Source organism: Phodopus roborovskii, unplaced genomic scaffold (genome assembly GCF_943737965.1).
Source record: "Phodopus roborovskii unplaced genomic scaffold, PHOROB, whole genome shotgun sequence".
Lineage (NCBI taxonomy): Eukaryota > Metazoa > Chordata > Mammalia > Rodentia > Cricetidae > Phodopus > Phodopus roborovskii.
This window is the reverse complement of record NW_026126625.1, coordinates 10,097,300-10,119,381: the sequence shown is the minus strand read 5'-3', so window position 1 is coordinate 10,119,381 and position 22,082 is coordinate 10,097,300. Positions and strand designations below refer to the sequence as shown.

The 22,082-nt window shown below is 38.9% G+C and overlaps 1 protein-coding gene across 7 annotated transcripts in view; it reads left to right on the top strand.

Annotated features, from left to right (window-relative positions):
- Positions 1–22,082, top strand: part of Zfand6 (zinc finger AN1-type containing 6) — a 66,068-nt gene that overhangs the window by 29,860 nt on the left and 14,126 nt on the right. For 2 of the 7 annotated variants that reach the window (XM_051206668.1, XM_051206669.1), the window contains exon 2: positions 17,599–17,751. The exons of 3 other annotated variants lie outside the window; for them this stretch is intronic. The gene's annotated coding sequence lies outside the window, so the exon portion shown is untranslated. Of the gene's footprint in view, positions 1–5,281; positions 5,443–17,598; positions 17,752–22,082 lie in introns of all 7 variants that reach the window. 2 more of the 7 variants (XM_051206666.1, XM_051206670.1) reach the window with 2 other exon arrangements.

The window sequence follows — 22,082 nt, the reverse complement described above, 5'->3', positions numbered from 1 at the left end:
GAAAGCTAATACCTCATTCATTTGTCTAGAGAAGAGTTTTCTTGACAGGAGGCAGTCTTAAAGGCATTCATTCCTCAGTGGGTTTTTTTCTTTTTTCCTCTGCAGTCTTCAGAGTAAGCCAGGATTTGGGCTTGGGAAGGGCCTCTTTCTAACTAGAAGCCCTACCAACACGGCCTCCTTGTAGCATTGTGCATTCTGCACTCTAAAAGATGTGATCTTCTCCAGGGTAGCTCCCAGCTTGAACTACTGTGCAGATGTACAAGTCATTCATGTGGGCTCTAGATGATATAGTAGCTGAACTGTCATGGGTTGAACCACTGGCCCCACTTCTGTTGTATTTTGAGATAGAACATCTCTATTTACCAGGCCATCTTGAAACTCACTGTTATCTGAGCCTATCTGAAATTTGCTATCTTGCTTTAAGCCTCTCAGTGCTGTGGTTATAGGTATTGGTCTTCATACCTGGAAAGGACTTAAAAAAAAAATCTGTACACATACACACACGCACACCCCTACCTATACATCTGTATTTCTTAAATGTGGTATTTCAGGTTAGCTTAATTAGCTTAAATGTTAGATTTGAATTGGTCTGATTTTGTTGATAGTATGTGTTATCACCATCTTCCTGCTGTATTCAAGGAAGTGATCATTAAATTTAGATCTTAGGGGGAAAGCTGGTAGAAAGGTCCTTCAGAGATAGAAGATTCAGCTTGCTTTTAGTACCTGGGGTAGGATTGGGATGGGGGTGAGAAAGTTCTGCTATTGAGTGTTCTGTAAGAACTAGTAATATTGTGTGCCATGGACTTCCAGAGATCAGACCAGTCCCTTACAGAGCCTTCTGAAAGAAGGCATAGCAGAGGTGTAAAAGCAAGGCCGGAAGCTTTGTCTTTGGCCACTACCTGGTAAAAGCTGGATCCAGCTTAGAACAGAAAGCTGAATGCCTCTCTATTTGTGTTAGCCCATGAGCTCCAATTCTTGCCTCTGCTGCTCTGTGAGACAGAGCAGACTTACATGTTTTACCACTTTTTTACTACATCTGTTCTAGAGATTCCTAGTACAGCGACTGCTGTTTTAGGTCTGAGCAGGTTTTAAGAAAAAGGAATTAGAAGCAGGTGGGCATAATGTCTTTGCTGAGGATTGGAACCACAACCTGCAAAAGCAGCACGCTACCACTGGACTACAACACCCACCCTGCCCTCCTTTTCTTTCTCCTTTCTTTCTTTCTTTCTTTCTTTCTTTCTTTCTTCCTTTCTTCCCTCCTTCCCTTCTTTCTTCCTTTCTTTCTATCACTGAAATGATTGTGATTTGTCTCAGGTGTTTTGATGGTAGTGATAAACATTCTGGTAGGATGCCTTGTAGTGAATGTGTATGTTCCTCACCCCTTCCTGGTATCATAGAACATTATTAGGTTGAAGGTGTGTCTTGATATTTTCAGTTGATGCTCAATTGCTCATTAGCTGTTGCTTTGGTTCTGCCTTGCTACCTAGCATAACCAGGAGTTTTTAGCAAGAAAACATGCTTGCTGATTAGGAAAGGCAGTGTTCTGGTAGAAAGGTTTGCTTCTTCAACTGTGGTGAAGTACAGGGAAGGATGTACAGTACAGAAAGGAAGGAGGGGAGGGAATTTTAAATCTGAACATCACAGCTTGTCATCATTGCATGATATGTGTCAGTGAGCACTCATCTGTGGTGTTCTGTCAGACCCTGTTTCCAGTAATTCATGGTAGGTGCTGACCATAAGTCAGTTCAACTTACACTAAAGCTTGAATACAGCTATATGGTAGGAAATCAGGCTTTATTTTACTAGATGCTTGGGATTATTAGAATATCAGCTTCAAGTATTTTTAAAATATTCTAAAAGTTAAGCTTATAGAAAGCTACAGCAACTATACAAATAATTTTCTGTATGCTTCCTAGCAGAATTAGACCCCTTTTAATATTTGACCCAAAGTATTAATTGTATTATTCTAGTCACAATGTTCTTTGGTTGTTGTTTTGTGGTTGTGTCCACATATATGTGGAAGCCAGGGGACAAGATCAGATGTCATTCCATAGGAGACACATCTACCTTGTATTTTGAGGCAGGGTTGATTTCCCTGACTTGGGACCAGCCCATTAGATAAAGCAGCTGGGCTAGAGAATCCCAGGGAGCCTCCTTGTCTGACTCCCTGGCATTGTGTTCCATTGTCTTCTTTATTTACATTGGTTCTGGGGGTCTAACTCAAGTCTTGTCCTTGCATAGAAAGTATTTTTTTTTTTTTTTTTTTTTACCAACAATTAGTGTTTTCTTGATTCTTGAGAATTGACTTATGTGCATCATATATCAGGTTACCTTGTATTCTTTTAGCATATGGACATTAGCATATGTTCTTCCTAAGGACAAGGACATTGTGTTTTTAAGGATATTACTGTTACCAGATTAAGACAGTGTAACATCAATAATATCTAATCGTCAGCAATACAGTCTATATTAAATTTTCACTAGTTTTCTCAATGTTTGGGGTTTTACTTATTTTTACATTTTGATTTTTTGAGAATAGGTCTCATTTTGAAACTCAGACTGGCCTTCAAACTCATGGCACTCCTCCTGCCTCAGTCTCCTGGGTGCTAGTTGGATAGGTATGAGCCACCATACACCCAGGTTCAGTAACAATGCTCCTTAACTTGTTTATTTCAGTCTAGGAAATCTAATCTGTCCTACTCATTGCTATTTGCTGCCACATGTCTTCGTCCTTATTCATGTTATTAGGGACTTAGTTTTCTTTGTTTTTACTTTTGAAGTGGGTGGCAAACTTTTTTATAGAATCTGTCAGTTCTGGCTCATTTGTGTATTCATGACACAGGTTAGGAAATGTAGTTGTGTTGGAAATGTCTATCTGTGCTATGAGCTTCTCAGTATACCACAACAGGAGGCAATGTATATGCCTATGTCTTTTTCAGGGATGTCAGGGATAGATTTTAAAGATCTGATTAGTATGAGGTCTGCTGGGGTCCTCATCTGTTAATTTCCAGTTGTGTGGAGTCACTTATGGGATGCACCTTGAGACTTGATGTGTAGCAGCCTTCATGTAACCTTCCTCCACCAACTTTAACCCTTTCTTATAATTTTGCCTGAGTCATTTGCTACAGTAAGTAACCCTTATAATTTTGCCTGAGCCATTTGCTACAGTGGTAGGGACTCAAGTGATTAGTCTCAGGTCTTTAATAATGTGAGCTCAAAACTGCAAGGAGCCAGCTGCTGTGTGCCTTAGCTTTAAAGAGTGTGTGGTGTTGGACAGGAACTTGTATAGATTGCCTTCAGCACTTTGGTACCATGTGGGTGTCTGCTTCTTTCCTCTTTATTTAATAGCACTTCATTTGTGTTCCTGTTTTCCTGCTTGAGGTTGCTCCCTCCAGTTTCTTATAATTGTTTCCTCAAAGAGATGATGGCTTTCCTAAACTTATAGCCATCCTGTTGTGTTCCTGATACAGCTAAGCTAATTTACTAGTATTGTACTTGACTATATGATACTCAATCCAGACTCACTGTGGCCTGTCACCTTACTAGCCTGACACTGAAGAGCACAAGTTGAGGGGAAAGAAAGATCCAGCCTCAGTTCCATAGTCTGTGAAGAAAGTATAATGTATAGATAATCTTGTTGGAAGGAGGGTGGAGTGAGTCTGTAAAACTTGTGTGGAAGGTTTTCTAGGAGGTTACAAACTTTGTGAATTGTTGAGGTTTTTTTTTTTTTTTTTTTTTTTTTTTTTTTTAAGTATTTTGTGTCCCACACATGTGCTTTATTTTATTTTTTAAGGATTTATTTATTATGTATGCAGACTGCCTGCATGAATACCTGCACACCAGGAGAGGCCACCAGATCTCATTATAGATGATTGTTAGCCACCATGTGGTTGCTGGGAATTGAGCTCAAGACTGCCAGAAGAGGAGCCCTGTCTTAGATCTTTTGTGTATTTGGTCATTAATTCCTCTTGATAGCAAAGCATATGTCCAGCATTTTTAGCATTAAATAATGTAATACTTAAGTTGGTAGCTTTGGAAGTTATTTCTTCTATTTTTAAGTCATGCTGCAGCTGTTAAATATTCTATATTCATGAAATAGTAAAGCTTATTCTAAACGTTACTATAATGAGAACAGTATAGACATATGAAGTCAGTGTGCATATAGAAGGGAGATAGTTATATAGATTTTCAAGTACAATTTTATTGAAATTTATTTTGCCTGAAGTTTATTGCCAATAAGATAGAAAACAGTGAGCCTAAAATCTGAGGCCAAATTTTTAAAAATAGATTGGCTAAATTATGGGCAATAATACTATTGAGTATTCTGCATTGGTTTTCTTACATTCATTTATTTATTGTAGGAGGCATGGGTGGACGAGGGGTGTATGTGGCATGCATGCCAAGGTCAGAGAACAACTTGAGTCAGTTCTCCTTCCAGCAGAAGGCTCTGGGAAACAAACTCAAGTCCTCAGGCTTGGCTGCAAGAATCCATTCCGGTTGACTTACCTTACTAGTCCTTGCATCAAAATTTTAAGTACTATGTCATTTTTGTCAAGAAATACAAACAGAATCTTCTAACTAAATATTTGTTTCTACAGTGCAAAATGTCATCATGGCTGCCTATATATACAACAGTGAAATAGAGAAAGGATATTGTCTTAACTGTAATTCCTAATTTCTAAACATTTTGGTTTTATGTGTTTTAAAAGTTCAATTTGAGCGGGATTATGTAATTCTTAGAGAAATGTAATCTTATTTTCCAGAGAAATTTTCTTGCATCTGATTAATCTGCAGCAGTAGAGGTTTTACAGGGACAGAAGCTGGGGACCTGTGCTGTAGGTCTTTATGGGACACATCAGAACAGCTAGCACCTACCTCTGTCAGAACAGAACTAGGACCCCCATCTCTAAGAGCTGGAACAGACCTGTCCTTGGAGAATTGAAGGCGCTCCATCCACCACTTCTAAAGAGGTGGCAGTTATTCTAAATTAATTGTTAAGCTTCAGTACCTAGTTTAACTAACTTTGGGTCAAATGTAACTTTTGCTCACATAGCCTATGGCCAGGTGTGGAGTAATTGGTAGATTATGGTTATGTATTACTACAATTATTCATCTCAACACCCTTTTTGTGTGTGTGTGTGTGTGTGTGTGTGTGTGTGTGTGTGTGTGTGTGTGACTAAAATAGTGAAAGCATTCCTTTAACTTTTAGATAATTAAAATGTGATAAATTTACATGATAAGTTTTAACTGTCTCAACTCTTTCATATTAAATGTGTTACAGGAATGAATCTGAAGTCTGCTGCAGTAAAACACTGAAGGCTTTAAAATGTTTTCTTGCATAAAACACAAACTTTAAGTAGCTGCTTATGAGGATAGGAAAGGCAGGAAGCTAATGTCTGTCTCAAGACACAGGACAGCTGTTTGCTCATCAACCTCAACTGTGTGAGTAGAGACTTAAGCCTGTAACCTTATGTAAGTGGGCATAGAACTTAATTTAAAAAAAAAAAAAAAAAAAAAAAAAAAAAAACTAAAGCGCATGAAGAGTCAGCATGATTAAGACTTTAAAGCCTTGTTTTCTGGTGGTAGGATTTGAGGGGTGGAGTGGGTAGCAGGTATTTCGTCATAAGATACTATTTGCAGTAACACAATACTGGTAACCACACACCTTTACAAATTATCCTAAGACTTAGAATCTGCATGACTCATTTTCTTGTGGAGAAAAAGATTGTGATTTTTTAGATTGCTGTTTATTGTATAGTTAATTTCAGCCAACAATAAAATGTATGTTAGGAATTTGTGGTATTAGTATGGAAAATTGTCCCTGACAATTTAATACTTTAGAGAGACCCATTACCTGAAATTAAAGGAATGCTTATTTCCTTTCTCTCTCTCCTTTTTGTTTTGTTTTTGATACAGGGTTTCTCTGTGTAGCTTTGGAGCCTGTCCTGGAACTTGATTTGTAGACCAGGCTGGCCTCAAGCTCACAAAGATCCACCTGCATCTTCCTCCAAAGTGCTGGGATTAAAGGCGTGGGCCACCACGGCCCAGCATGGAATTCTTATTTCTTACATGCAGTTTGAAATAATATACTTTATCATTAAAGTACTTGGACAACATAAATTCATAGTGACAGGAAAATGGGTTTTTCTCTTTTTTCTAAAGTTACTACCTCAAGAATCCTCTTAGGGAGTCATCTTTTTCTTTGCTTCAATTTGTTGTTGTTGATGATGGATTTTAGGAATGATGTTCGAATTTGGATTCCATTCTCTTTAGAAGAATGTGTTGTGTGTAGGAATGACTTCTTGGGAGTGTGAGGGATGGAGCAGGGTGGTTAGCCTGTCCAGACAGATTCAGCATTTGACTGTGGGTGAGGCATAGAGCCACAGAGGCTGTTTGCTTGGTGCATTTGCATTTTAGACAGTCACTTTCTCTGTAATACCACAGACTGTACTTCAGAACAGTGAACAAGAAGACACAGAAAGCAGTGAAGAATACACATTGAATGTAGATATTCCTTTGAAAGCGAAGACTTCTGTTTGCGCACTCTGTGGTCAGGTGACACAGATGTGTATTGTCTTGAGAAGCTCAGAGGGGTGATACTCTGATCAAAGGTTAAGAACGACAAGCCTCACTGTACTGGTGCTCTGGGTTATTTATTGAACAGGCAATTTTATTCTTTAGCCGCGTTTTTGGCACTGCTCTTTAAACACACACACACACACACACACACACACACACACACTTGCCTCTCTTTTTAGAGTCAAAAATAAAGTTCAAAGTGAAAGAAGCCTTTCGGATGAACTAATGAAACTTTTGGTCAGATTAGGCAGAAAGAAGATTCAATAGGAAAGGGAAGCCTGATGATGAGAAGGCTTGTGGAAGCCAACTAAGTAAGTGGGTAAGTGGGTAGCAGGTTTCTGGCTTCTGACACCTTGGAGGAAGTCTCTGTTCTGTAGCACTCTTGTTAAAGGCAATGCTAAGGAGTAGTGCCTACTTCAACAGAAGGTCTTTCTGGAGGATGTGCATGTCTGCCCTGTCCTGTCCTGTCCTGCCCTGCCTGTAACCTCACTGGGAGATGTATAGGCTTGTTGATCCAGTTCTCTCTTACCTGGATTTATGCGTTCATGTTGGCCTCTTTTGCTTCTGCATTTGTTTATTCAGCACGATTAAGATGGAGTCTGGTTACATGAAAGCCAGTGACCATGGTTAAGTTCTAAGACTATACAGTCAGGCTGTCCTGGTTTCACATCCTAGGTATTACAATTAATAGCCAGATGATACTGAGGAATCCCTTAACCTTCCCATGCCTCTGTAAAACACAGTGATAATTTTCTACCTAACACAGTATAAGTTTCAGTGATGCACAGCACTTGGAAATGATTATCATTAATACTATTAAGCCTCTGTTTCTTCTTTGAGAGGAAATATAAATACTAGGAAATATAAATCCTCGAAGTAATAGTTTAGTTTTCTCTAGTTTTTGTCATATTGAGGATTGAATCTGGGGTCTCATTCATGCTAAGCAACTACTCTTATCACAGCTACATTATCAGCCCCCAATTAATAGACTTTAAAATTACATGTAGGCATTATGCATGCACAAATTCTTCCCAGTGTATTTGGAGCTCAGAGGATGACTGAGGGAGTCAGCTATCTCCTACCATGTGGGTCCTGGAGATCTAATTTGGGTTGGCTGCAAGCTCCTTATCCATCTCTCTTCAACCCAAGCTTAAACATTCAGAAACAATGAACATATTCAGCTAAAGTACCATAAGAAACATTCCAAGCACAGTGAGTGATAACCTTTATGCATCTGTCCTCCCATTCTCAACCTACTGCTAATATCCACCCATTTCACCTTTTTTTTTTTTTTTTTTTTTTTTTGAGACTGGATTTTGTGTAGCCCTGGCTTTCCTGGAACTCACTCTCACAGAGATAGCCTGCCTCCCAAGTGCTGGAATTAAAGGCATGCACCAACACTGCCTGGTTCCATTTCACACTTTTGAGAATTACATGGGGATTAGTGACTTTGTTTTGGACAGTGCTGTTTTAGAGGATAACAATGGGTGCAGTGTTGATGTAAAGTGATCACTTCATTCTATTTGTCTTGCCTAAGGTGGGTCCTGGAAACTGAACTTGGGTCTTCTGCAAAAGCAGTACACTAGCACTTTTAACTTCTGAGCCATCCAGCCATGAAATAATTGTTTCTAAGTATGAAATTGGTAGATGAGCAAGCAGTCATACAGATATTGAGGTTTGTCAATGACTACATTTTGGATTAAAGTTAAAAATAAAATATTTTCCCTAGTTCACCGTCTGACTTCTTCATGCTATGCAAATGAAGACACTAACCACACCCAGGTATTGGTACAGTATTTCCTAATCCAAAACACCTTGGAAGACTAACTGATAGATGGGCATTAGTGGTTCAGGAAGGAGCAGGTCAGATAATGCCTTTAAGAGAGTTGTGATAATCCCACTGAAGGCTCAGAGTAATTGTTTTCCACACTGCTAAGCATACTTACTGTATATTTGTAAAAAAAAAAAACTTAGGTATTGGGGAAGATACCAAGCGTAGAAACATGGTCTTACATTCTCAAGGAAATCATGATTTATTTACTGACTGTACAGGAATCTGTGAACCTGTTTACCATGAAGAAGACCCCCCCCCCCAAATAAAGATTGTCAACCAGGCTTACAGGTTATACATGTTACTTGTGTGTCTAATGCCCTGTCTCCTCTGCCTGAATTATAAGTAGGTCCACAGGTCTAGCTATCTTGCCTAAAGGTATTTTCCCATTTTCAGAAATTTGGCAAGAGCTAAGCACTATAGGTGACTATAAGACATGAACATTACTGGGAACACAGTAAGTAGCACGTGTAACTTACTGTTACATGATTAAGAAAGGGATATGTGGTAGTAGTGTTGTGTCCCATGGTTTTTGGTTGGTGGTAATAGTTTTGGTAACCTCTACCCCCCCCCCCCCCACGCACACGTACACAAAGGATTTAAACCTTGGGCCTTTTAGGCAGGACTTATATGTCCCTGGTCATTTTCTTCCTTTCAAGGAGTGGCCTCCTGTTAGCCTTTTAACCTTCTAATTGATGGGATTATAGGCTTGGACAGCCAGGCCTGGTTCCAGTTTTTAGTATAGTTTAGAAAATTTAGGATGAATTGGTGAACTGTTAGAATGAAAACATCTCAGTTGAGAACTTCAGGGTAACTGTCTAATTTATCTGATGGTGCTGCTCTAAAGTGTTGATGGTGATTGACCTTTCCTTAGCTTGGCCTGCTGTTTTGAGTTGGCTCTTAGGGACATAGAATAGTACTGCCACATGCATTTTGGGCATTGTATAAATACCAAAAAGAACTGTTGTACTTGGAGCAGTCTTGTGGTACACTCTGCCCCACTGTTCAGTGTTATTTTTCTGTCTCCCCCCCCCCACCTTTCCTTCTGCTGCATACCTGATGATTCAGAACATATTTTGACCACATAAACCTCACAAAACTATGCACATTGTTCTATTTTTTAATATTTTAGTTTGTAATTCTGGCTCTTGATAGATGGGCTGTTTTCTGAAGGTAGTTATGATACTATGGATGTGTAGTTGGGAAAATGACATCAGAAAACAACACTAGAGACCTGTGTTTTATTTAATAGGTATTGTTGATCATATTCTTTTCTACTTATAAACAGTATAGAATACTCTTGTTATCTGGATGAAGGTTAAAGTGTATTTCTCCTGAGTAATTCTGTACTTCTTTGAATATTATGCCTCTTCAGTACTCACATTATTCATACTAACTGGTAGGAGGAATAATATCAATTAGTTTCAAATTAACTAATAAACCTTATAGACTTACTGCGTTTTATATAGTGACAGTGTATTCGTTGGTTGCATTTCTCATTTCTGAGGAAAGGTGGTGGGGAGGGGATCCCTGGGCAGTTGTGATTGCTTAGTAGCAAGTAAATGCACTCACTGTCAGGACTGACACCCTAAGCTAGATCCCCAGGACCCAAGTGTAAATTTCCAGACATGTGCTGTATGTAGTATAGTGCTGTCCCCTTGAGAGCCCTTTGCAAATGCAATTACCTTAGGGTTACTATTGTTATGATGAAACACCATGACCACAGCCATGGCAAATTATTATAAAAGGAGGCCTTTTAAGGGGGGCTTGTGTACATTCAGAGGAGTAGTCCATTATCGTGGCAGAAAGTATGACAGTGTACAGGCTATCATGGTGCTGGAGAGGTAGCTGAGAGTTCTACATCAGGATTGGCGCAGGCCAGGGAAGAGAGGCACATAGGGCCTGGCTGAAGCATTTGAAGCCATAAAGCCTACCCCTAATGACACACTTCTTCCAACAAGGTTATATCTCCTAATAGTGCCACTTTATATGAGCCTATAGATACAAATTTAAATTTTTTATTTAATTTTAATATTTTAAGAAAGTAAATATCTACCTATACACCTCCCTTCCAATTCTTTTCATTCTCCACAGCTATTCCCTTCCAATTTCATGTGCCCTACCACCCAATGTCTAATCTATTTTTTAAGTATATATGCATTTTATGTGTCTGTGTATGGGTATGTGCATGGGTTCACAGGTGCTCACAAAGACCAGAAGAGGGCAATCTAGTTTTCTGGAGCTAGAGTTACAGGCAGTTGTGAGCTCTCTGATGAGACTGCTGGGAACCAAACTGAAGAACAATACATGCTTTTAATGATGAACCCTCTCTCCCATGTGCCTTTTATTATTATTACTTTTTAATAAACCCACTCAGTCCACTTGGTATTGCCAGTATGTGTATGTTTAGGGCCATCTACTGGAGCAGGGGTAGCCTCTTGGACAACATACACTGAATGAATGCTTTGTTTTATGTTCTATAAAATTTGACAAAAGCAGTTAAGAGGGTTTGTCTTGACTGACAGTTCAAGGGTACAGTTATGATGACTGGAGTGTAAAACAATTGTCACATAGTATCCAAAGCCATGACTGCCAATGCTCTCTCTGCTTGTTTCTTTTTTCTTTTTGTGCAGTCTGGGATCCCAGCCCATACCTTTTGCTGAAACACCCTCATACTAGGTACACATCTAGAGGTGTATGCCCATGATGATTCTAAATCCAATCAAGTTGACAATGAAGACCAGCCACCACAGACAGTACCTCTGGCTTCTTGTTTTTTCTCTATTTTCTCTTAGATAGCCATTTTTATTTCCTTTGATGTCATATAGCATCCATTTTTGTTTTGTTTGTTTTGTTTATCACTCTGAATACTCTTCAGAGCAGTATGGAATATGTTGGAGAAATGGTAGTATGTAGTGAGCAGTACTTGTTAAGGCTCCTTCTAATTCTAAGTTGGGATAATTACCTGCCGCCTGATCATCTAACATCAAAATTCCTCCTTGGCATAGATATTAAGCTTTGCACCTTTCTCTGTTTCAAAGGTTACTCCCAACATTCCAAGCACACAGAATTATTTCCTAGGAAGAACGAGGTCACACATTTGTTAGCTGTGGACACGTATGAGCATATAGTAGTGAGAACTGAGACAGCCACAGGATCACCAAGCAATATAACCTGTGAAACCACTATTCATTTATTGAATTGTCATTATATTGAGTGTGACTGTGCTTGTTTTTATCCCTCTGCAATAGTAAATGCAACCACTACTCATTTATTGAATTGTCATTATATTGAGTGTGACTGTGCTTGTTTTTATCCCTCTGCAATAGTAAATGCTCAGTATAAGCAATTAGAAAGTTTGTGTTAGCAAATAATTGGTAGGTCATTTTATGAACCATTCCCTGACACTTCTGTCTGAGGAAATGAGTACCATCTCAGGTAGAAGTGTGAGGCATTTGCAACTAATTCCTAATAAGTAAACTATTATGTGGCAGTCGGGCCTTTGCTGAACTGTATGTAGGCTTTGGACAAATGAATCTTGGATTAATTAAAGTCACCCAGTTCTGTTGTGAGTTTTGTACTACTTTATCTTGTGGTATGGTTTTCATAGTCATCATCCAATGGCTCTTTCTAAGAATCCTACGAGGTAGAAAAGACAGTATCACACCTACCTCCATGTAAGGGGCCTGGGTTCAGCATTAAGTAGACAATGTCATAACCAAAACTGGCTAAAAAAAAAAAAAAAAAAAAAAAAAAAATGCCATATGCCAGTTGGTTCTTTTCACTGTGTTCCCCTGTATATACAGTTGGCCCTGCATATGTGATTGTTCTGAAATGAATTGTAGTCATTCCACTAGTCAGGATATTTATTAGCCCTTACTTCAAGTGACTGAATCTTTACTGCGGGGAAGGGGGAAGCCTCAGCCTCTGGAATACCATGCACTTTGTTACATGCTTGCTTGTTTTGTGGTGCTAGGGACCAAATCCAAAGCCTGTGTATGTTAACAAGAACTCTACCACTCTTTCTACCCACTGTGATCTTCTTTCTTAAAAAAAAATAAAAATAAAAACAACCAAAACAAACAAACAAACAAAACCCATACCACTATGAAGTTAGAATAGTTATATTTCTAAAGTTTTGGGGTACTTGTTAGCATTTTGTGGCTTTGTGAATATCTTGATTTTGAAGGTAGATGCTGAGTACACGAAAATCAGACAGTATCTATAGCCTTTCTTGTACCTACATGACTGAACCATGCTGGTCTACCATAGAGCCACACTCATCTTTCTACATTGATCCTTGCAAGCAGAGGCTGTGGCATAAAACAGTAGGCAGTACAGGTCAGCATGTCATCCTCGAATAAAGCTGTAACAAAAGAAAAACCGGTTTGCTGTCAAGGAGTCTTGCTATGTCTTTTCTAATAACATTTCTAACCAAGCAAGTTCTTGAAAGCATTCATGTGTTCATCTGACTTTTATGGAAATACCTGCTAGATATGTTGAGCCTGGAATAGGAATTGGCAGACCCTGGCCCCACTAACCAAATACTTCCCAGTCACTTTTTATTGTAAACATACTCATTAACATATGAGTGTTGCTTCTTTTCATTACCTAGGTAGAACTGGAGACTTGCAATACAAAACTGTATGGCCCACAAAGCCTGATACTTATTATTGGTGTTCAGAAGAACAGTTCGCTAACATCAGTCTAGTGTACTTACAATTACAACAGGGGGAGGGGGTGCTTTGTGTATTATTTGATTTTTTTCCCCCTTTCTCTCAGCCCTCACAGACATTTATTTGTTCATCATTCATCCATCAGTTGATCCTGAAGGGCACTACTGTTAATTGTAGGTCATCTGTAGCTATAACAGTCTGCTTCTGGGTTTACAGGTATCTGCTTCCCCAGCAGGTGTGTTCTCTGAAAAGGAAACATGAATCTTAATTCTGTCAAAGGGTGACTTCTGTCAGTGTTATGTGGATAGGAAACTATCATGAGGGAGAAGGCTTTATTCCAGTGTGCCATTACCATAGAACACACACACACACACACACACACACACACACACACACACACACCCCACAAAATAAATAAGTTATGAAAATGAAGCAAATGTAGCTACTTTAATCATTGGCCTTTTATGGTGGCTGACCTTGGAGAAGAGGGAACCTCAATTATAGAATTGCCTCCATTGGCTTCTGGACATGTCTGTGTATTGTATTCATGTGTCTGTGAGAGCATTTTCTTGATTGCTGATTGGTAGAAGTGTCATCCCTAAACAGGTGGTCCTGGGTTATATTAAGAAAGCTGCCTGAGTAAAAGCCCAAGCAAGACAGTAAGCAATACTCCATGGTTTTGGCTTCAGGTTCTTTCAGAATTCTTATAAAAGAAAGGATCAAAGAGAAATAAACAAAAGCAGAATCTGCACCAAGATTTAATAAAGTCAGTAATTTTATTGTTTCATTAAGAACTGCTGTTTAGGGATGGAGAGATACCTTGATGGTTAAGAGCACTTGCTGTTCTTGCAAAAGACTCAGATTTCAGTTCCTAGCAACCACATAGCAGCTAACCTAGTTACTGTTTGATTACTATGAAGAGACACCATGACCAAGGCAATGTCAATTTCTGAGATTTAGTGCATTATCATAGTGGAGAACACAGAGACACACATGCTAAAACAGTAGCTGATCCATAGGCTGAGAAAGAGACAGACAGACTGGGCCTGGCATGGGCTTTTTAACCATCAAAGCTCATCCCCAATAACACGTCTTCCAATAAGGCCACACCTCCTAATCCTTCTAATCCTTTAAAATAGTGACACTCCCTGGTGAACAAGCATTCAAATATGAGCCTGTGGGGGCTATTCTCACTGAAACCATCACAGTGACTCACAGCCATACTGAACTCTAGTTCCAGGAAGGAGATTTAACATCCTCTTCTGATCTCTACTAGCACCAGGTATGCATGTGGTCTATAGACATACTTCCCTAAAAGTATAGCATGCATGCATGCATACATACATCTTTAAGAAAAGGAAAAACACACCTTTTTTCCCTTTTATTATTGAAATTATAATATAATTACATCTTTTCTCCTTTCCCTTTGCTTCCTCCAGACCTTCTCATATTACTTCCTACCTTTTTTCAAATTTCTGGCCTTTTCATTAATAGTTTTTACATGGGTGCATATATCACACACATATAAATAAAGACTCTGTGGTATATATGATATTACTTGTATGTATGGTTTCAGAACTGACCATAATGGTATCCAGTAATCAGTTGGTGTGCTTTTCCTTTGGGAAGACTATTTGTCCTATTTTCACAATTTTTTAGTTGCCTGTAGTTCTTTGTGTAGGGTTGAGGCATTGTGGGCTATTCTCCATCCGATTTGGCTTATCCATTGGTGTTGTCCTTATTCAGCTTGTGTCTGTGCAGTCATATTGGTGAGACTTATATGGGTTTAGCTTTTGACATTACCAGGAAACATGACAAACTCTCTGATCCTCCAATTCAGTGGTCTTCCACCTTCCTATTGCTGCGACCCTTTAATACACGCAGTTCTTCATGTTGTGGTGACTCCCCAGCCATAAAATTAGTTTGTTGCTATTTCATCACTGTAATTTTGCTGCTGTTAGGAATTGTAATGTAAATATCTGATATGTGACTCCTTTGTGGATATACAACCCACGGGGTGAGAACCGCTTGTTGCTCTAGTTCTTTTTGCTCCATCTTCTGCAATGTTACTCAAGCTTTAGGTGCAGCAGTGTTTGTAGCTGCACCCACAGGGGCTCCACAACTCTGCATTTTGATTGGTTATAGTTTTCTGTAATGGTTTCCATCTGAGCAACATGCCCAAACAGCTAGCCATCTCTCTAGCCACTATAGGATCAACTTTTAAGATGAAATAAAGACCTTCCCAGGGGTTTTGGATAAAGTGAAATTGGTAGAGTGATTGCCCAGTATGCATGAAGCCCAGAGTTCTGCCTCTAGCAACAGTTTTAGAGTGGCACAGCACATGCCTGAAACCCTAGCACTTGGGAGGTGGAGAGTAGCAAGATTAGAAGTTTAGCTAAATAGCTATATAGGCTGAACTGAGCTATATGAAAGCCTTAAAAACATAAAATGAATAATTAAAAAAATAAAAACTTTTTTTTCAGGCTAAGAGATAGGGAAAAAGCATTTAATAACGTCAGACACACAGCTCAGTGTCACCACTGTGGTGTCAGCTGTCTTATCCTCTCCTTTATACTGCTGACGTAGATGGCAATGGATTGAAAAAGACAAGCTCTTTGGTTTTTTGTTTTTGTTTTGAGACAAGGTCTGACTGTGTAACCCTGACTGTCTTGGAACTTGCTGTCTGATCTTCTTGCTTCAATCTTCCCAGTACTATTATTCCATCTGTGTGCTACCACACTTGGCGATTTTTGAAGTGGGGATTTCTCTATATTGTGAAGGTTGCCTTGTAATTTGAGTGGAAGTGATACTGTTGCTTCAGCTTTTCAGTACAGGTACATGATACCACATAGGGCTATAAATTGTTATCATGCAATTGTTTTAACATCCTTAAACTCAAAAAGCATCTCAGGGAATCCTCAGTGTTCTATAGGTAGGCTTTGCATACTTGATTTAGAGGGTAGACTATAGCCAGTAGCCAAACTGATTAGGTTGAATCCTAAAGTATCTGTCTGTATAAAGTCAGTTACTTACATTTAAGAAAAGAAAAAGAAAAAAGAAAAACACTGTACAAAATTTCAAGAAGTTTAGAGAAAGATTACTGAATTGAAGAACTTGAGGAAGACAGTCAGTCATTCACAAAGGCTGTAGCTAAATTGAAGATTTGCTTAAAAGGATGTGGGAGATGGAGGTGAAGTTATTTCCTTAAAGGAGATGAAGGTACTCCTTGCTGTACAGCTACTTGGCAGCAAAGAGTGCAAACACAGAACCAGGGTTTTTTTTTTTTTTTTTTTTTTTTTTGTATCTCCTTCAAAGGCCTGTCCCCAGGGATCCATTTCTCCAGCTAGGCCCCACTTCTTTAAGGTTCCACAACATCCCAAAGCAGTGCCACTAGACAGGGAACACACACATTGCAAACATCAGCTTGTGGAATCAAACCCCATTAAAAATGGAAAAGACACAGCACATAGTAGACAAAACAAGCAAATAGATTATACAACAGAAAACTGAAGACAGAAATGGATGTCCAGTAGCCAATCAGAGCGTGCAGATGCCCTCTGGTGTGCTAGTATAGTGATGGTGAAATAATAAGACATGGTGGCACAAGAATATTTAAATAGAAGGGAAGGAGGGAGGAAAATGCAAAGAAAAGTCATTATTGTTGTTGACCATCTCAAAGTTTGCTGTGCCACTCTTTTTTAAGGCTTGCCTGATTAATCCAAGAGGAAATCTCCTCAGATTCTTACTCTTTTTTGAGAAAATACATAGGGATTCAGAGATTCAGATGTGGACATCTTTGGAGCCATCATCCAGCCCAGTATAAGAGACAGTACTGAGGATGGGAGAGCCAAGGAATAGCCTGAGGCTTATACTGACCTGAAAGTGTAAACATTTATAACTGCTTTGGGAAACTGGTGGTCTCTGCTGAAGTTGAATATCTACATACCCTATGACCCAACTTTTCCAATCTTAGATATGTTGTACTCAGCCAAAATAGGGATGCATGTTAACCTAAAGTTACATAAATAAAAGTCCTACATGATAAAGTTCCAAAATCTACTTCAACATGAGATAATCCTTTGCACCATGAAACATACTGTGTGGGAATGAGAATATATAAACTGCGATTACATAAAGAGCATAGTTGAGCACCACAATGTTAGGTGCTGTATAATTCCTTTACAAAAGTTTAAGAGCCAGAAAAGCTACTAAGTATAGCATGTACTCAAGCGCGTGCACACACACACACACACACACACACACACACACACACACACACACAGTGTGTGTCACTCTTTCTAGTTGCTTTGACCCCCTTCTGATGTGATTTCTCATCCAGGCCCATGGAAACTTCTGATAGCAGTACTGAGACAAGTGAAGTTTATAGTAAAACACCTCTTATGTTTATGTAGTTAGCATGTAGGAGTGATGCACTGTATGTTTTCTAGAAAAATATCTTCAGAGGTCTTAACCTGTATGTTAGGAAGACTCAATGGCCTTTTTGTCTTTCAGTGCAAGCAACAGCAGGAAAGAAAACTCGACATAGGGATCTGGGGACTGCTATGCAGAGAGTTATCAAGCCTACAGTACAGTAGGAACTTTAACCTGAACCCCTGTTCTTTTCATCAGAGTGAGCAGCTTCCCTCCCAAGTGTTTTCTGTCAAGGTGTGTTTTCTATTTTCTTTGTGACCTTGGTTATCTCTGTAGACTCCCTCTGTGTCTCTCTCTGTCTTTCTCGTGTGTGTGTGTGTGTGTGTGTGTGTGTGTGTGTGTGTGTGTGTGTGTGTGTGGAGAGAGAGAGAGAGATCTCCACTCTCATGAAGATTCTGATGCTCAGAACTCCAAGAATTTACTATGTGTCAGATTGGACATTAATTGATTTTGGATCACTTATTAAAAAAATTATAGTAGGGGGTAACTTAGGTTCTACTTTGCTGTCTTCTGAGATTCCATTTTTATACAGTAATAGAGAACTAGCCTTCTGTGGGTGGTAGGTAAGCTTTCTAGTGACTAATGAAAGACAGCTGGGCATGGTGGCGTATATCTTTAATCCCAGCACTCAGGAGGCAAAAGGAAATGATCTCCCAATGTTTGAGGCCAGCCTGGTCTACATAGTGAGTTCCAGGCCAGCCAGAGCTCCAAAGTGAGACTCTTGTCTCAGAAAACAAAAACAAAACATCAGAAAGGCGGACTTTAGGAGTTTGTACTATAACAATAATTCACAGTTATAGACATCTTTATTTAACTTGCTACATTATGTGCGCACACACATACACATCCAGGTCTTTTGAAATTATTAGTAAAGGTTCCAAACTCAGGTCAGGGCCTGACAAAATGACTTAGTGGTTCAGAAGTGATTCCTAGCACCCTTGTGGCAGCTCACATCCATCTGTAATCCCAGGTGTAAGGGATCCAAGTGCCTTCCTTTGGCCTTTGCAAGCCCCAGGCACACATGTAGTATGTATACATATATTCAGGCAAAACACATGTGTGCATGTGTATGTATTAAAAAAAGACTAATACAATCTGTTTACCAGATGTGTGACTTTGGGCCAGTTTTTTGAGTATTATTTTATTCATTGATAAACTGGGCTCTCATAGCACCATTTTGGAGAGTTGTTTAGAAATGAGTGGCATAAGGATAAAACAATAGTGCACAGTAAATTCTGAATGACTGAAGCATTAGAGAGCTGAGGAATGATAGACTGTGTTTGACTATGAAGAGTCAGTTCAACACTTTGAATTCATTTCATGAGCTGTTATATTACGACTGTGCTAGTCAGTGCTGGAGCTTATGCCTGGCATTTTTACCTCAGATTTTAGCTGTGCAGTCAGTCCCACAGTGCAGCATGAAGACTTGATCTGCCTTCTTGGCTGCCTTCTCCATTATGCATATTGCCCCCTGATCATTTCAGAGCCAGATTGATGTCCTGCAGGTTGTTCACATACCAAAAAAAAAAAAAAAAAAAAAAAAAAACAAAAAACAGGTGGGTGGGGCATAACTGGGGTTTTCCATGGTGTTCTTGACATAAATTGTCACCTTTTGTGATTTTTCTTTTGATCATTTTGAACCTTTACAATAAATAGGTATTTTTCCAGTGTTTTGAAAATGATTAAATTAGATTGACCCTTTTTATAGTTACCTGTGTAATCCCTTGTGTCTCATGAATTCTGAAAAATTGTTGTTAATTTGCCTTAGGGCAGGGAAGTTTGGCTAGGAAATAGCTAGCGGTAGATGATACTGCATTTTAATGTTAGTTTTGAAGTTAACTGTTACAGTAAAAAAGGCTTAATGGTCATAATTTGCTTTTATCTATGCCTGTTTACCTGAATCTTCATAGAAATACATGCTTCTCCCTTGTGATTTTCAGTTATACTGCAATTCTTATCTGTGTTCGGGGAAAAGCACCTTTAATTTTATCTTACTTTAATCTGTTGCTTAGTAGCATAGCATAGTAACAGTTTGAACCAGTGTTTCTACATTGTCCTTTCTCCATTACCTAGCCCAAGGTTTCCCTGCTACCTCATGTAGTCTCTCACTTACATAAAATTTTAAGTCCAGAGATAATGTTTTGTATCTGTTTTGTACATAAAGAGTAAGTCAGTTTTGTTCTTCTTTTTCCCAAAGGAATCTGTGTTAGCCCTCTTGAAGTGCTGTGGCTTGTGTTGCTATGGCCTGTGTTGAGAAATGTACATTTTGTAGCAGTGAGTTTTCAAAATGTTGGTTCCAGAATCTTATGCTTTCTAAGATTAATGAATACCATGAAAAGCTTTTCTCATGAATATTATATTTTGTGCTATTTATCATATGACAAGTAAAACTGAGAGGAAAATTTAACACTAACTCATTTTAAATCTTTTAATGGAAATTGCAAACACCCCTCCCTACACATTTTCTTAGTGATAAAGCTTAATAAAACAAGATTCTCATGGTTACTGAGGATTTAACATATATAGTGCTGTAAAGAAAAACTGAGCTCTTGTAGTTAAAAAAAGAATTTTGTAATAAACTTACTTGCTAGATGATAAAAGGTAGTGTTCTTTTAGTACATCAAAGTTCCTTCAGGGATGGTTGCAGCTTAGACTCTGACACCATATAAAACCTAAAACCTCTTTGTCTTCTGTTGGCCTGTCTTTCAGTTTCAATGACTCTTTTGTTCATGAATGGTTTTGTACTGTCATATATTGAGTACTTGATTCACTGATTTAAGGAGGTCTTTAAAGATTGGTTCGGTATCGTTTAATCACATTTTATTAATGACACCACTCATTTCACTAAAACACTCAAAATATTGGAGACTTGTTAAGCCCTTTTCTATCTGAATATTTGAATGTTATCCTTGGTAGTTGCGATTTTTGGTTGGTTGTTTTGAAGTGACAGGTGTACTTCCTTCATTTTTAAGAAAATGTCTGCTTGGGCTAGAGAGTTGGCTCAATGGTTAAGAGCACTGACTGCTCTTTCAGGGATCCTCAGTTCAAGTCCCAGCAACCACAAGGTGGCTCACAACCATCTATAATGAGCTGTGGTGCCCTCTTGTGGCCTGAAGGCATACATATAGGTAAATACTATACATAATAAATAAATCCTAAAAAAAGAAAATATCTTCCATATATTCAAGTCTGAATAATGAGTTTACCATACTTTCAAATGAAATTGTTCATTAGCAGGATAATTCAGTCACCTCACAATTCACGTAGTTGAACAACCATTTTTTTTTTTCTTCAATTATATTTCTTCAGAATGTAGAAATGCTTCATAGGTGACCTCCCTCCCCCAGTTTGGTCAGACAAAATATAAAAAAGACACATGTGTCACATGCCGGTGACCTCAGGAAACCCAGTCTCAAAGAAAATAAGATGTGTCCTTGGGAAAAATTTAATGGATAAATTACTTTTTGCTGTGGGTGTAGCATGATGATACCTGCTAGTACAGTTTGTTCCACTGCCTGTCTGGCTCATTGAAAGGCTTTGGATGTTTAATGCACCGCTGCTTTTGCACCACTAAGGACCATGCTTGGTTTGTGTTTTAAAGACAGATAACTTGTTAATTAATGTTATCCTGAGGATGGTGTTGACCTCCATAGGGCTCTAGGGCTATATTTTTAAAACTATTTAGCTAAAACCTGGACATTGGTGTAGCTGGGCTCCCTGGATGAATCCCAGCTCTATTACATAGTTAGATTTATAATAATGAGCAGTCATCCTGATAACAAAACTAGACAAATATGAAAAGAGAGCACAGGGCTGGGGAGGTGCTTCAGTGGATAAAGTGTTTGATGCACAATTGTAAGGATCTGAGTTCAGATCCCCCACAGTCACATAAAAAGCTGGACACTGCACCATCATACATCTATAATTCCAGTGCTGGGAAAGTGGTGACAGGAGGACCGCTGGCACTGGCCAGACAGACAGTCTTAGCTGTACTGGTGAACTCCGCTTCAGTAAGACAACTGTTTCTAAGTGCAAGGTAGAGAGTGCCTGAGGAAGACATCCCGTTTTATTTTAACCTCTGGCCTAAGCACAGATGAGCACACATACATTAATATAAACACAAAAGAGAATTTGATAGACTGTCCCTCAGGAACTTCTTGTCATCAGACTTTAATGTTAGCTTCTCTACATTCTAATTGTCTTTTGATTTGCATATGACTGTGCAGGACTGCAGGAGAGAGATGACTGGTATAGTACATGCTTCCCACATATACTCTGACAAGGATGACATTCTGAAAGAACTTGTCATGAAGTGAAAAAGAAACTTGTCAAAACTTCAGGTCATATTTCTAGCTAAAGACCTAAATGCCATCCTTAATATTGAGACCTTTTCTTATGTTTGGAATTTTTGTTTTTCTGCTTTTAAGCAGAGTCACTTTAGGTAGCCCTATGCTAACTAACTAGGGATCCTCTTGATTCAACCTTCCAAGTGCTGTATTACAGGTATGCATTACCACACTCTGCTGGGACACTTCTTTTGTTTGTTTGTTTCAAGATAGGGTCTC